Below are 14,792 nucleotides of genomic sequence, written 5' to 3'. Positions count from 1 at the left end.
TCTCTCTTTATAACACTGTTGTTAGAAGAGACTTACATTTCACCAAGATGACCATAGGTGACTTGACCTTAATCCTGAGTGAGTTTTGAACTCTTGCCTATAAGGGTAGTTCTTTGATTTGCATGGGTGAGAGCGACCAGTTTCGTGGACTTAATATGCCTACCATTTTAGGGATTTGTCTGATTGGGGAGCTGGGAACGCAGCTACACAAGAAGGAATTAATTCACTCTTTCCCTATTGATAGGGTAAGTAGAGAAATTGCTCCCTTAAGGGTTAATTCTGATACTTGAACAATATGGCACCACACCCTCTCCTGATCAGAGAGAGGTTCAGTTATAGGGGAAAAATGGTAATTTTGGCCGATATATATTTACAAGAAATTTGTGAAGGGTCAATGCATTGTTGATTGGTTATATTTAATGGACACATAAATATATCTATAGTGCGAAGAGTGCAGTTGTCAGTCTTTAGTGGAATGATCGACAGTTAATGGAGGTTGATTAATTTAATTAACGAGTTTAATTAATTCATCAAGTACAATTAGATCTTCAATCTATAGGTCCATAAGATCTCCTCGTTAGCTCAATTAGGATTAATGAGAATCGAATTAATTTTGGATTAGTTTGTATTGTTCAAATTAATTAAAGAAAATTAATTAATTATATGAGATATAATTAATATAGTGTATATGATACATTATCGGTTTAATTTGAATTGTTCAAATTGATTAAAGAAAATTAATTAATTATATGTGATATAATTAATATATTGTATATAATACATTATAGGTTTAATTTGAATTGTTTAAATTAATTAAAGGGAATTAATTATATAAGATATAATTAATATAATGTATATGATACATTATAAGTTTTAGTGAGAGAACTAAATATTTGAATATGATTCAAATATTAATTATATGTATATGATTCATATAAGATATAATTAATATAATGTATGTGATACATTATAATATAAAGTTTTAATGGGAGAAAGAAATATTTGAATATGATTCATACAAAAACTATAAGTTAAAATTAATATAAATGTGATTCATATTAATTCTATAGGTTATAGGAGAGATTAATAAACTATAGATTATGTATGATAATATAAACTTTAGATTATATGTTATATATAATATAACATATAGTTTTATTAATATATTATAAAGTTAGTTATTATATATTTTATTTTATTTAAAATTCAAAATATTATTAATTTATTTATTTTCGTTTTTTTGAATAATTAGGGAGGAAGTTATTAATTCCTCTCCATTAATCTCTCCACCCCATTTTTGTTTACGTGAAGGTAGTTCACGTTTGATAGAGAACTTCATCTTCTTCCTTCTAAGTTTTCTCTCTGGGAAAAAGCTGTCTATGAAAACTCTTTAACTAATTTCTCTCACAAAACTTCTTCTTCCTTTCCCCAAAATTAATCAAAGCGAGTCTACAACTCCGCTTTGATTCTCGTTCTTGAGAATAATGAGGAAGCCCTCGTGGTGGTGCCCAAAAGAGATCCAATTCTATTGAGACCAAGTTATTGTGGTTGTTGCGTTCATGAGGGTGAGATCGGAAACATGACCATTCGTAAGATCAGGGGAGGAGAAGTGAGAAGATCGTAATTCTTCGAGGGTGAGTAGTCTTCTCTTAATTTTCTCCTCTTTAGGCATGCTCAATTTTATGAATTTATCCTGTAAAATAGTTTTATTTTTTCTTCTATTTATTTTCCGTTTTATATTGAATTGGAATTGAAATTGTACGACATTTACATGCTTCTGCTTGGGATTCAATCCCTTCAATTGGTATCAAAGCTAAATCATACGATTTTAATTTTCCAATTTGATTCAAAAATCAGAGATTAGATGGGATTTTATGTTATGCATCATGAATGTGTTGAATGCTACTGCATTATGAATGTGAGGTTTTGCAATTGGGCATTTTCGAATTTGGCACTTTAAGTTTAATTGCTTTAATTTTGATTAAAGTTGTAAAAAGCCTATTGTTTTTAGGCGTTTATTTTACTTCTATCGAGTTTGTAACGTTTGGGTCTTAATTTGGCAAGAGCTGCTGAGGATCAGGATGAAAAACAGAAGATTTGGGTTAAAGATCAAGGCTGTCTAGAGCATTCTGTATAGCGGCGCCGCGATGCTTCGATACGAGACTGACAACATTAATTTTTCGTAGCATTGGTGCTCCGAGGCTGAGGTGCATGTGAAGTTCATCCGAGCGGTCGTGGGTTCGAGCCTCCCCAACGTTTTAAGCAGTTTTTCCTTATTTGTTTTGGTAATTTTATTTACTTCAATTAATTAGGTTAGTATAAATTAGTTATCTTAAATTACTTAATTTCTAGGGGTGGTAAAATCTGGTCCATTTTCTATTTAATTTAATTTTACATCTGATGTATGGTTAAGTTAAAATATATATTGCATATTTATGTCATATAGTTTTATTTAAAAATCTCATCTTAGGATAAACATTATTCATACATCATATTTAGTATAAGCATTATATTATATAGTTGTATGAATTTTCAGCATGCTCATGTATTTTTAATATAAGAGTTATATTATAAATGCACGTTTATTATAGTTTCATTAATATTATATAAGAATTATCTCATTAATGAAAAGCATGGTCATACAACATTTATATAATAGTTATATGATATGATAGTAGACATTAAAAATATGTCCATGCATCATTTATATTATAAATGTTATAATATATAGTTTAGACGAATGAACAGATGTTATTCAATTTTCATTACTTTATTATATAAATGTTAAGTATGTTGTAGTGAAAATGGTATGCATGAAGCATGACACCACTTTAGAAAAAATATAATTGTTATATTTTTAAAATTATGTCATTAGATGCATGGAAATAGGTTCTAATTATTTCATTAAACTTTATAATTGTTATAAGTCATGAAATTAGAATTAAATCTATAATAAAGAATTGCATGCAAACATAGGCTAAATCATTTTTAAATAGTTTAAAATTGATTTCACCATTAGACCTATGTTATTTAAAATTTCTAATATGATTAGAAACAAATTTAATCTTTTAATTCCGTTGAATAGGATTAGATTGGAGTTGAATAAAAGATTAAATTTGTAACACCCCGCATATTTTTTAGTAAGTGCGGGAATTTAATTGTTGGCTTGAAATAATTCAATTTGAAAATTAATAGCAGGAATTAATTTTCTTTTGAAACGAATTTAATAGTATAAAGTGGAATAAGGAAAGGAATTAAATATAATTATACTTATTTCCTTTTTATTTTTATTATTTTTATAAAACAAAATCTTTTTCTTCTTCTTCCTCACGCCTCCCTACCCGAAACCCCCATCCCCCGTTTTTTCCTCTCCACGCGAAACTCTCCAGCCGGCACCACGCGCGTTCGACCAAGCCGCCACCAGTCGCCGGTCATTCATTCGTGGGTCGCCGTTCGCGCAGGTCGGTTTGATCGTTAGCAAGCAGCAATCGTCCAGCGCCGCTCGCTCCTCCACGCGCCGATCTCGCCCAGCTAGTTAGAGTCGCGTCCGTGCCACCACCGCCTCCAGCCGATCTCCTCCACCGTCCATTGCCACACTGCCTATCCCCTGTTACGTGGGTCTTCGTCAGACTCTTAGATTTGGGTAAGATCTATTTTTCTATTGGGTCGGGTTTCTTGAAGGATTTTTTTGGATGCCCATTAAGTTGGAATGAAAGTTAAATTAGTCGCATTATTTTGATTTTAGATTTGAGCTTGAAAAATTACAGAAGCGGCTGTCTAGCGGATTCGAGATTGTTCGGTAAGAGTTCTGGTAAGAGTTGTGCTCCTTATTGTTGGTTTGTGGGCATGCATTGATTACTGAATTAAATGTTGACTTAACCCTTGTATCTTTAAGGTTCCAAGTCATCGTCTATTGGGATTTAAAATCTGTTAGGAAGAGATTTTGGAGTCGAAATCTTGGGAGTGGTTGTTGATCAAGTTTCTTTGGGTAAGCTTTTGGGTATTTTGGATTTGGGTCTGAGGTTTTGCAGTTATTGTTGGACTGAAATTTAATGGTTGTATTCGTATGTTAGGACCGTTACTTCAAATCGCTGTCATCGTTTGGTTGTCTGATTTGATTTGTGGATTTTCAATTAAGGTAAGTAATCTTACTACTGGAACTCAAACATTAGATGTATGCTAGCATGATAAATGTATGTTATGTTATGGCAGAACGTTAGCATGATAGATTGATAGTATAATATGATCAAAATATGTTCTGGTACGAGATCTGAATTATTTATTTATGCACATAGACACTTGAATGCTAGTATGAGATGGTATGTGCTTCCATATGGTTATATTTGATCTGATGATATTAAGGTATACATGTATATTGTAGAACCATGATGTTGAGATTTATGTGTATATTGTAGAGCTATGATGTTGAGGTTTATATGTATGTCATAGATTCGTACAGTGATGATTATGATGTTGAGACTGTGCAAATGTTCTTACTGATTAGTTAGATGCCCATTAGATTTTGTGTTTCCTTTGGGATTCACCAGGTTGTGTTTCCTTCGGGATTCACCAGTTTTTGTTTCCTTCGGGATTCACCAGTTTGTGTTTCCTTCGGGGTTCATCAGTTTGTGTCTCCTTCAGGATTCACCAGAGGTAGTGGACATACCTAACTACAGTAGGATAGGACTTAGTCTTCTTCTTGTTTCATGTGTATATGTGTCCCATGAGGACTAGAGCAGTTTATATGTTTCACCAAAGGTGGGTATCTAGAGGACATAGATGCCTAGCCTGACCCCAGTAGTGGGGTTACTTACTGAGTATTTTATACTCATTCTTTCTCATGTTGTTGTTTCAGGTAAGGGTAGAGATGCACCGGCGATGGACAAGCGGAATTCGTGATCAAGTCACTGGGACTAGTTTTTACGCTTCCGCATCATGAGATTTAGAGTTCTTTTCATGTTTCTCTTAATTTTTAGTTTTAATGTTTAAAACTTACTTTTAAGAATCGTTTTTCAGACTTATTTATTTTCCTTTATGATTTATGGGTACCCTACTATTAATTTAGTATTTGAATTTAATGAAAGTCTTTTGAACTTACCTTATTTAATTAGCATTTATTTCTCCACAACCGAGTGTCGTTTTGAGTTCCATGCATGCATGTATTTAGTAACTACCTAACTTAAGTCCTAGGGGGTCAGGTCATTACAGTTGGTATCAGAGCCCATGTTTTGGGTTCTGTAGACTGACGTACTACGTAAGTCTAGATAGTCCCTATGGGCCAGTAATGGATCCCTCGTCATTGCCAGGTACGTTCTACTAATGAAAGTTTCAATGCATATACGAGAACAGTGATGTAGTGTTTTAAATGCATGATGTCTGAGAAAGACCCAGAAATAGCTAGTTAACGTATGAATTTATGATAGGACATAGCACCTAAACCTAGAACAAGAAAGACAGTTAGAGAATAAATGCAAGCACAGAGAGCTGAGAGTAGCCAGACTGTTCTGGCAGCTCCAAATCTACCTGTGACCCAAATTGATGAAAAGACGATGGAAGCTAGAATTAGTGAAGCTGTTGCATCCTCTCTAATGGGAAAGCTACAGGAACTGATTCGTAGCACGATGGCAAGACAGACTGCCTAGACCCAGACTCAGGAGGAACCGGTGCCACCCGAGCAGTCACAACAGACCCAATCGCAGGATAGAGACATGTAGGGCCTATCTCTTGAGGCTAAGCATTTGAGGGATTTCCGGAAGTATGACCTTCGCCCCTTTGATGGATCGTTGAGGGACCCCACTAATTTGTCATCTATTGAGACAATATTCCATTTTATGAGGTGCTCAGAAGAGCACAAGATTCAATGGCAGTCTTCATGTTAACTGATAACGCGAAAATCTGGTGGCGTTCAGCAGAAAAGATGATTGATATTGGTGGTGAACTTGCAACCTGGGAGTAGTTGAAGGAGCACTTTTATGAGAAGTACTTTTTGGCCAACACCCGGTACAACAAACAGGGAGAATTTTTGAACTTGAGGCAGGGAATTATGAGTTATGTCGGTGGAGAAATACGAGCAAGAATTTGATAAGCTATCTCGCTTTGCTCCTGAACTAGTAGCCACTGAGGCAGCAAGGATAGAGAGATTCATCTAAGGCCTGAGGAGCAGACTGCGAGGGATAGTGCATGCCTTGAATCTCAATACGTATGCTGTGGCACTACGGGCCGTTGTGAGGATTGATGCTGACTCCCAAGTGGGAGAGGAATACAAGAGGTCGTTCGGGATTGGGACCTCCGCAGGTCAGAAAAGGAAGGTTAAACACAGGGCTCCTGAGCATCAGCAGAGGAGCCAGAACATAGTGAATGCTCCACGTCAGTGGGGACAGCAGAGTTCCCAGGTTATGACTGGAAGAGAGGATAAGCCGATATGTACCACTTGTGGTAAGCGACACTGGGGACGTTGTCTAGCCGGCTTTGGGATCTGTTTTCGATGTGGCCAGAAAGGGCATATGTCAAATAGATACCCGAGGAGAAACGCGCCTGAACATAGAGGCCAGCCCATGAGTTCGTTTCAGGGAGGCCCGAGTCGTCAGCAACAACAGGGTAGGGTGTTTTCTACCACTCGGCGTGAGGCCGGGAAGTCAGGCACAGTGGTGACAGGTGCACTTCCCATTTTGGGGCAGCATGCTTTAGTTTTATTTGACTCTAGCTTTTCACATTCGTTTATATCTGTTGTATTTGTGAGGCATGCCATTTAGACTCAGAACCTTTGCCATTTGCATTGTCCATTTCCACTCCATCAGGAGAGATCATGTTAGCTACAGAAAAGATAAAAGCATGTCAGGTAGAGGTAGCCAATCGCGCATTAGATGTAACCTTAATAATTTTAGATATGTGTGATTTTGATGTGATATTGGGCATGGATTGGTTAGCTGCTAATCATGCCAGTATAGATTACTCCCGTAAAGAGGTCATCTTTAACCCTCCTACAAGAGCCAATTTTAAGTTTAGAGGGGTTGGGACCGTAGTCCTACCCAAAGTGATTTCCACATTGAAGGCTAGTAGACTATTCGACCAAGGAGCCTTGGGCTTTATGGCCACTGTGGTGGACACTAGAGAGACTGAAGTCACCTTGACTTTGGAGCCAGTAGTGAGGGATTTTTCAGACGTTTTTCTAGAAGATCTTCCCGGACTTCCCCTACAGTGGGAGGTAGAATTTTGCTATTGAGTTGGAGCTAGGCACAACCCCTATTTCGAAGGCTTCATACAGGATGGCCCCGACAGAGTTGAAGGAACTGAAGGTCCAATTGCAGGAGTTGTTGGACAAGGGTTTCATACGCTCTAGCGTGTCACCATGGGATGCACCTGTTTTGTTTGTGAAAAAGAAGGAGGATCATTACGTCTGTGAATTGATTACAGAGAGCTAAATAAGGTGACCGTCAAGAACAAGTATCCCCTTCCCAGGATTGATGATTTGTTTGACCAATTGTAGGGAGCTACGGTATTCTCTAAGATTGATCTCCGATCAAGATACCACCAACTCAGAATAAAGGACAGTCATATACCCAAGACAACTTTTCGTTCGAGGTATGGACATTATGAGTTCATAGTGATGTCGTTCGGTCTAACAAATGCACCAACAGTGTTTATGGATTTGATGAATAGGGTGTTCAAGGAATTCCTCGACACCTTTGTGATTATTTTTATTGATGACATCTTGGTTTATTCCAAGACAGAGGCCGAGCATGAGGAGCATTTGCGGAAAGTTTTGGAGACGTTGAGAGCCAATAAGCTGTATGCTAAGTTTTCTAAATGTGAATTTTGGTTGAGGCAGGTGTCCTTTCTAGGGCATGTAGTATCGAAGGAAGGTGTCTTTGTAGATCCTGCAAAGGTTGAGGCATTTACGAGTTGGGCTCGTCCAACCACAATTAGTGAGGTGCGTAGTTTCTTGGGGTTAGCAGGCTACTATAGATGATTTGTAAAGGACTTATGTCGCATAGTCGCCCCATTGACTCAGTTGACCTGGAAGGGAGTAGCATTTATTTGGAATGAGGTTTGTGAAAACAGTTTCCAGGACCTTAAGCAGAGGCTGGTTTCAGCCCCAGTTCTTATAGGACCGGATGGATTAGGTGGTTTTGTCATTTACATTGATGCATCCAAGAAGGGGTTGGGATGCGTATTGATGCAGCAGGGCAGAGTAGTTGCTTACGCTTCATGTTAGCTAAAGAAGCATGAACAGAATTATCCCATGCACGACTGAAGTTAGCAGCAGTGGTTTTTGCTCTTAAGATATGGAGATATTACTTATACGGAGAGAAGATACAGATCTTCATCGACCACAAGAGTTTGAAGTAATTTTTCACTCAGAAAGAGTTAAACATGAGGCAGAGAAGATGGTTAGAGCTGGTGAAGGACTATGACTGTAAAATTTTGTACCACCCAGGAAAAGCAAATGTAGTGTCAGATGCTCTAAGCAGAAAGGTGGCCCATTCAACAGCCCTCATTACTAAACAAACTCACTTGTGCAGGGAACTGAAGAGGGTAGAGATTGCAGTGGCTGTGGGAAAGGTCACGGCACAGTTAGCACAGTTGTTGGTGCGACCGAGTCTAAGGCAGAAGATTATTGATGCGCACCGAGACGACCCTTATCTAGAAGAGAGAGTTCGTAGGGTTTGTGTTTCCTTTGGGATTCACTAGTTTGTGTTTCCTTCGGGATTCACCAGTTTGTGTCTCCTTCGAGATTCACCAGAGGTAGTGGGCATACTTAACTATAGTAAGATAGGACTCAGTCTCCTTGTTTCATATGTATGTGTGTCCCATGAGGACTAGAGCAGTTTATATGTTTCACCAGAGGTGGGTATCTAAAGGACATAGATGCCCAGCCTGACCCCAGTAGTGGGGTTACTTACTGAGTATTTTATTCTCATTCTTTCTCATGTTGTTGTTTCAGGTAAGGGTAGAGATGCCCCGGCGATGGACAAGCGAAATTCGTGATCAAGCCATTGGGACTAGTTTTTACACTTCCGCATCATGAGATTTAGAGTTCTTTTCATGTTTCTCTTAATTTTTAGTTTTAATGTTTAAAACTTACTTTTAAGAATCGTTTTTCAGACTTATTTATTTTCCTTTATGATTTATGGTTACCCTACTATTGATTTAGTATTTGAATTTAATGAAAGTCTTTTGAACTTACCTTATTTAATTAGCATTTATTTTGCCACAATCGAGGGTCGTTTTGAGTTCCATGCATGCATGTATTTAGTAATGACCTAACTTAAGTCTTAGGGGGTCGGGTCGTTACAAAATTTATAATATAATTATCTATAAGAGACCTTTTCTAAGGAAAATGTTGTCTAAGCTGAGGTTTTCAAGCTGACAAAAATGGAATACCCCTATCAAGGAACCGACCTGGAAGTGAGTTTGATAGTTCTATTATAACCATGCAATAAATGATTAAGGTTTATTAAAGTGTTTAAACAAGAATCATTATTGTTAAACTATCCAATTTAATAGTTATTTTGGGCAAAATTAATAATCACTTAGATAAATTAATTAGTCGATTTACTTAATTTATAAATCATATGTTTTAAAATACTCAGTGGGAGGAAAAAGATGTATACGATACGCCAATTTTTCCACTCACGTTTCTCCTTTAAAGTTCACATTGTGAAACTCATGCTTGGCCTTGAGGTTCCTTGGGAGCTCCCTCTTTGGTGTGCGTTTGCATGGGTCAATATCAAGATGAATGGAGTGGGTATTTATAATAAGTGGGTGAGGGCTGTATGTCAACATGTCCTATGATCTCCTTGATTGGTTTGCATCATGAGACCTTCTTGCACGGCCTCGAGGTGCCCTGGGAGTGTCCCCCTTCGGATGGTTTGTGCATTAGGTCAATATTAGGGCGAACTCCAGAAAGGGATAGAATCGCTTTAGTTTTTGGCCCAATTAGTTTTTCCTTTCGGTTGGCTCATTGAGGCGAAACTCTAGGGTCTAAAATGAAAGGTCACACTTACAAGAAATTGTTAAGCAAGTTAATGATTTCTTGACAAAATCAATGGTGACTAATTGACATAGGAATAAGAGTTATTTTAATGTAATGATTGGTTGTGAGTGTTTCAATTCAGTGAAGGGATGACTAACTACCCTTAAGTGGCTTTTATCCTAAATCACTAAAGCATCATTGCAAAATTAGATGTTAAATGAGGTTCATTAGAATTTTGCTAAAAATGATTGAATTTATTAGAGGTATGCTAAAATCTAATATAGATCAATTTGTTTCTTTTCATCAATATGTCAAGTTCTATTTTTCCAATGTCCGCCTCTACTTTTTTTTTTTACCGAAACTAATTATACAACTTGGAAAATTTTAATTAAAACTATTTTCGTGGTTGACGACCTTAACTTCGTCTTGACTGAGGAATGTCCTCCAGTCCCAACCCTTGATGCAATACAAAATGTTCATGATGCATACGATAGGTGGACAAAGGCCAATGATAAGGCTCGAGTTTACATTTTGGCGAGCATACCTGATGTCTTAGCCAAAAGATTTGAGAGCATGGTCACTGCACTTCAGATCATGCTTGTTTGAACGAGAGTCTTTACAAATCAAATAGAATGGGGTTGATTTTGACGAAACTAGTAATTTCAGCTTCTTAAATGAACTTCGATCCATATTGAATGTCAAGGGACGGATAGACGAGGCAAATATTCCCCACTCTAGTGAAATTTATCAAAGAGGTTTAACCTCTGAGATAAAACTTGGAGTTTATGATAAGGGGTTCAAGTCGAACCCACTACTCTCCAAAAAAGAAAGAAATCCAATGATAGTAAATTTGATTTACTTGTCTTGGAGACGTGCTTAGTAGAGAATGATGATTCTGCCTGGATAATTGATTCAGGAGCTATTAATCACTTATGTTCTTCCTATCGGAGATTTAATTCTTGGAGACAATTGGAAGCTAGAGAGATGACTTTTCGAGTAGGTACTGGTGAGGTCGTTTTACTTGTTGCCATAGGTAGGCTCAAGTTATTTTTGGATAAGAAATGATATATGTTATTAGATGATGTATATGTAGTTTCTAATATCAAGAGGAACTTAATCTCTGTTTCTTTTTTGATTGAACAAAAGTATTCTCTTTCCTTCTATGAAAATGAAGTGCTTATTTTAAGAATGGAATGGTGATAGGCTTTGCTTTAATGGAAATTAACTTATATGTACTAAGGTCGTTAGTTACAAAGGCTGTCCAAAATACTAAAATGTTCAGAACGACAACAACTACTAAGAGAGCAAGAGTTTCTCCTAAAGAAAATGCCCACCTTCGACATCTAAGGTTAGGTCACATTAATCTCAATAGGATTAAGAGATTGGTTAAAAGTGGACTTCTAAATGGTTTAGAAGAAAACTCTTTACCTGTATGTGAGTCATGCCTTGAAGGCAAAATGACTAAACGACCTTTTACTGGAAAAGGTTATAGAGCCAAAAAGACCTTAGAGCTTATACATTCAGACCTCTGTGGTCTGATGAATGTAAAAGCAAGAGAAGTATATGAATATTTCATCTCTTTCATTGATGATTATTCAAGATATGAGTATCTTTACCTAATGCAACATAAGTCTGAAGCACTTGAAAAGTTCAAGGAGTACAAGACGGAGGTTGAAAACTTGTTAGTAAAAAGACAAAAATACTACGATTTAATCATGATGGAGAGTATATAGACTTAAGATTCCACAACTATTTGATAGAACATAGAATTACATCCTAACTCTCAGTCCTTAGTACACTTTAACAAAATGGTGTATCAGAAAGGTGAAGTAAAACCCTGTTGGACATGGTTCGGTCTATGATGAGCTATGCTTGACTTCCTGACTTATTTTGGGGATATGCAGTAGATATTGTTGTTTATATCTTGAACAACGTTCCCTCAAAGAGTGTTTCTTAAACACCTTTTGAGTTATGAAGAGGTCGTATAGGTAGTTTACGTCACTTCAGGATTTGAGGATGTCCAGCTCATATGCTCAATGAAAAATCCCAAAAAGTTGGAACATCATTTGAGTGTATGTGTGAAACTCGAACCCTATTTTTCCTACTTAAGTGAGTAATTAGTATGTTAAACAAGTTTGGGTATAAATTAAGGTTATGTTGTAGAGAAAAGTTTGAGAAAAGGGAAGAAGAAAGTTCTAAGTGTTAAAATAGGGTTCTCGGGTAGTATGTTCGGAAGCATTTGATGAAGAAAAATTGGCTAAGTGTGGAAGCCAAAGTGGCCATGCGTTGAGATCTTGATGCGTTGATGCATAGGGCCTTGTGGGTAGAAGCCATGCTCAATGGAGGTTAGTAGATCACATGGTAGGTGTGGAAGAAGAGGTTGATTTTTAGACTAAGTGTTGGGATGTTGTGCTTGGAAAGGCAAGGTGTGAGCGATAGGTGGCCGTGCGATGACATGAAGAAGCTAGCTAGGCATTGGCATGATTGGGCTGTTCATGCGATGTTATGAGGTTGGGTGATGGTGATAGCCTTAGGTAAGGTGATGAGCTTGGAAAGCATTGGTCTAGGGACATGCGGCCAGACAAGGCATTGGCGGATGCATGAGAGCAGGCCGGTTGAAGCAAGGTGTTGTGCGAGGGTGGATGCATGGCTGCATGCGAGGGGTTACACGAGTATGAGCACAAGATGCTAGGTGTGTGGTTGTGAGATGTGCGATGACAAGACCGTGCGATGCCAAGACCATGCGATGCCATGATTGTTAGGCTAGGAGATGAGGTGGCTATGCATTAGTAGGGCGAGCTATGCACTAAATCTATGCGATGCCTAGAAGAAAAAGCCTTTTCGTAAGGGGAGGTTAGATGTTGGCTTTAGATTAAGTGTTGGGAAAGAGGAACGCATGAGGGAAAGTTGGATGTATGGGTGGCGGTGGAAGCAACCATGCGCTCAACCTAGGACATATGCGTTGAGAATGAGACTATGTTGTGAATACTTAGAAAAATAATTAGAAGTTAAACACCATGCATCCAAGAGGGGAAATATGTCATTCTTGGATGTTAAGGAACAAAATGGCAGAAAGATAAGTTAGGTGGCTCAACCAAATGAACTCTTGGCCAAAACTAAGTAAGAGGTAGGCGCATACATGTATAGGACAAAGATGGAGAAGACAGCTTAAAGTATGAGGTTGGTAGGGAAGTAGGTGGTAGTAAAGTGAGGTGAAGACACTACAAGAGTTCACAAGGAGGTGGTGTCATGCATTGGAGTCTTAAGGGATGATGATGATAGTTTTCTGAAGGCTATAAATACCCAATGAACCTTCATTCAAAATACAAATCGGAAACCCTCTAAAAAAGGACTAAGAAGAGAAGAGAGAGACCAAGTTAGGCGTTGAGGGAAGTCCAACAGGTGTTGAGGAAGGTTCCCTAAGCGTCCAAGGTGCTGTCTGGGCGTTGAGATTACACCCAGGCATTGAGAAAGCCTCTCACAATGTAAAGATTGCTGCACCAACTTCAAATGACGAGTTCTCTTAAACTACTCATGCGAATTAGGTGATTCTTATGCTGAAGTCTCAGAAATTGAGTTTAGTTTCTGTGTGAGGACTGCTATCGAGAAATTCTAAGGGAAGGGTTGTGAGAAGTGAAGGAAACTAAGAAGAACACCCATAAGCTGTGATAGCCGAGCAAGGTGAAGTGATCTTTAGCTTATGAACTCTTAAATTGAAATTTAAAGAGAAAATTTTAACGTAAGTGAGTTAAGACATTTCTAAATAAGTTTGTAGAAGAAAGTGTCTCAAAATAAGGCCTGGAGTAATGAGTAATCTGAGCTTCAAAATGAATCTGGAAATTAGGATTCTAAAAGGGAGCCAGGAGGAACCATGGAACTCGCGAGGAAAAGAGGGTTCCTGCAAATAATTTGTGAGTGGTATTCTTTTAAGGTATTAAAGTATATCTATTAGATTATATGTTTATATTGTGAATGAGTAGCCGAAACGAAAATAAGAATATGTGGTCGAGATGGTCAGCGGGTCAATGGACTTAGTTCTTGAGCCTAGAGTAGAATCTCACAGGATGGTTATAGGGCATGAGACCTAGTTCCTGAGCCTATGGGAGGATCCTCGTATGGGATGGTTAGAGGGCCAACGGGCCTAGCTTCTAAGCCCATAAGAGAAGAAACTATGTGCACATAAGGAGATAGAACGGATATGATGAGTACTAGCTTTAACTATCTACCGTGCATGTAGGTAGGCTTGAGATCAGACTCGTTCAAGGTTGATGTTTGAGTGTTAACCTCATATTGTGGTATGCTTTTATTGTTATGAGTTGAAAGAGACTCTATAAGTCGTTTACTAGTCACGAGGCTTCTTGAAGCTCATTCTATTCTTTTATGTTTTTCTTCCTAGGTAGCGAAAAAGAGGGGTTCTATGGTGCTACTAAGGTTAAGGTCTTATTGGGGTTGATGCTCTAAATCTCGTAGGGTCCTGTAGTTTGTAAACACGTGTATAAACAAACATTTACGATGTAATAATATGAGATATTTTATTCACTACTGTTTATGAAATATGAGATATTTTAGTTGCATTAACCACAAACCATTAAACTAAGATCCTTGGTTATCGTTGCAACTTAAGCATGTATGTAGAGACATACAAGTAGATCATGCCTTAAGTGATAACCTAAATGGTCTATAGTATATGGATAAAGGAGGAAAACCTTATCCTAGTGACACTACGGATACGACCCACTTTGTAGATGTTACAAGTATTATAAAGTGCTACAAATGATTTGATCCTGGTCATTCATGTGGTGACATGCAAGCAGGG

At 37.7% G+C, this 14,792-nt stretch overlaps 1 long non-coding RNA gene across 1 annotated transcript; it reads left to right on the top strand.

Annotated features, from left to right (window-relative positions):
- Window positions 1-3,300: 3,300 nt before the first annotated feature.
- Window positions 3,301-5,102, top strand: LOC120070649 (uncharacterized). The gene is made up of 5 exons (XR_016527128.1): window positions 3,301-3,643; window positions 3,746-3,811; window positions 3,896-3,988; window positions 4,074-4,138; window positions 4,856-5,102. It is a non-coding gene; the product is annotated as an uncharacterized LOC120070649 (long non-coding RNA).
- Window positions 5,103-14,792: the final 9,690 nt, after the last annotated feature.

The sequence above is a fragment of the Benincasa hispida genome, unplaced genomic scaffold (genome assembly GCF_027475165.1).
Source record: "Benincasa hispida cultivar pf3 unplaced genomic scaffold, pf3_genome.v1.1 HicScf466, whole genome shotgun sequence".
Lineage (NCBI taxonomy): Eukaryota > Viridiplantae > Streptophyta > Magnoliopsida > Cucurbitales > Cucurbitaceae > Benincasa > Benincasa hispida.
This window is presented reverse-complemented; position numbering and strand designations above follow the sequence as displayed.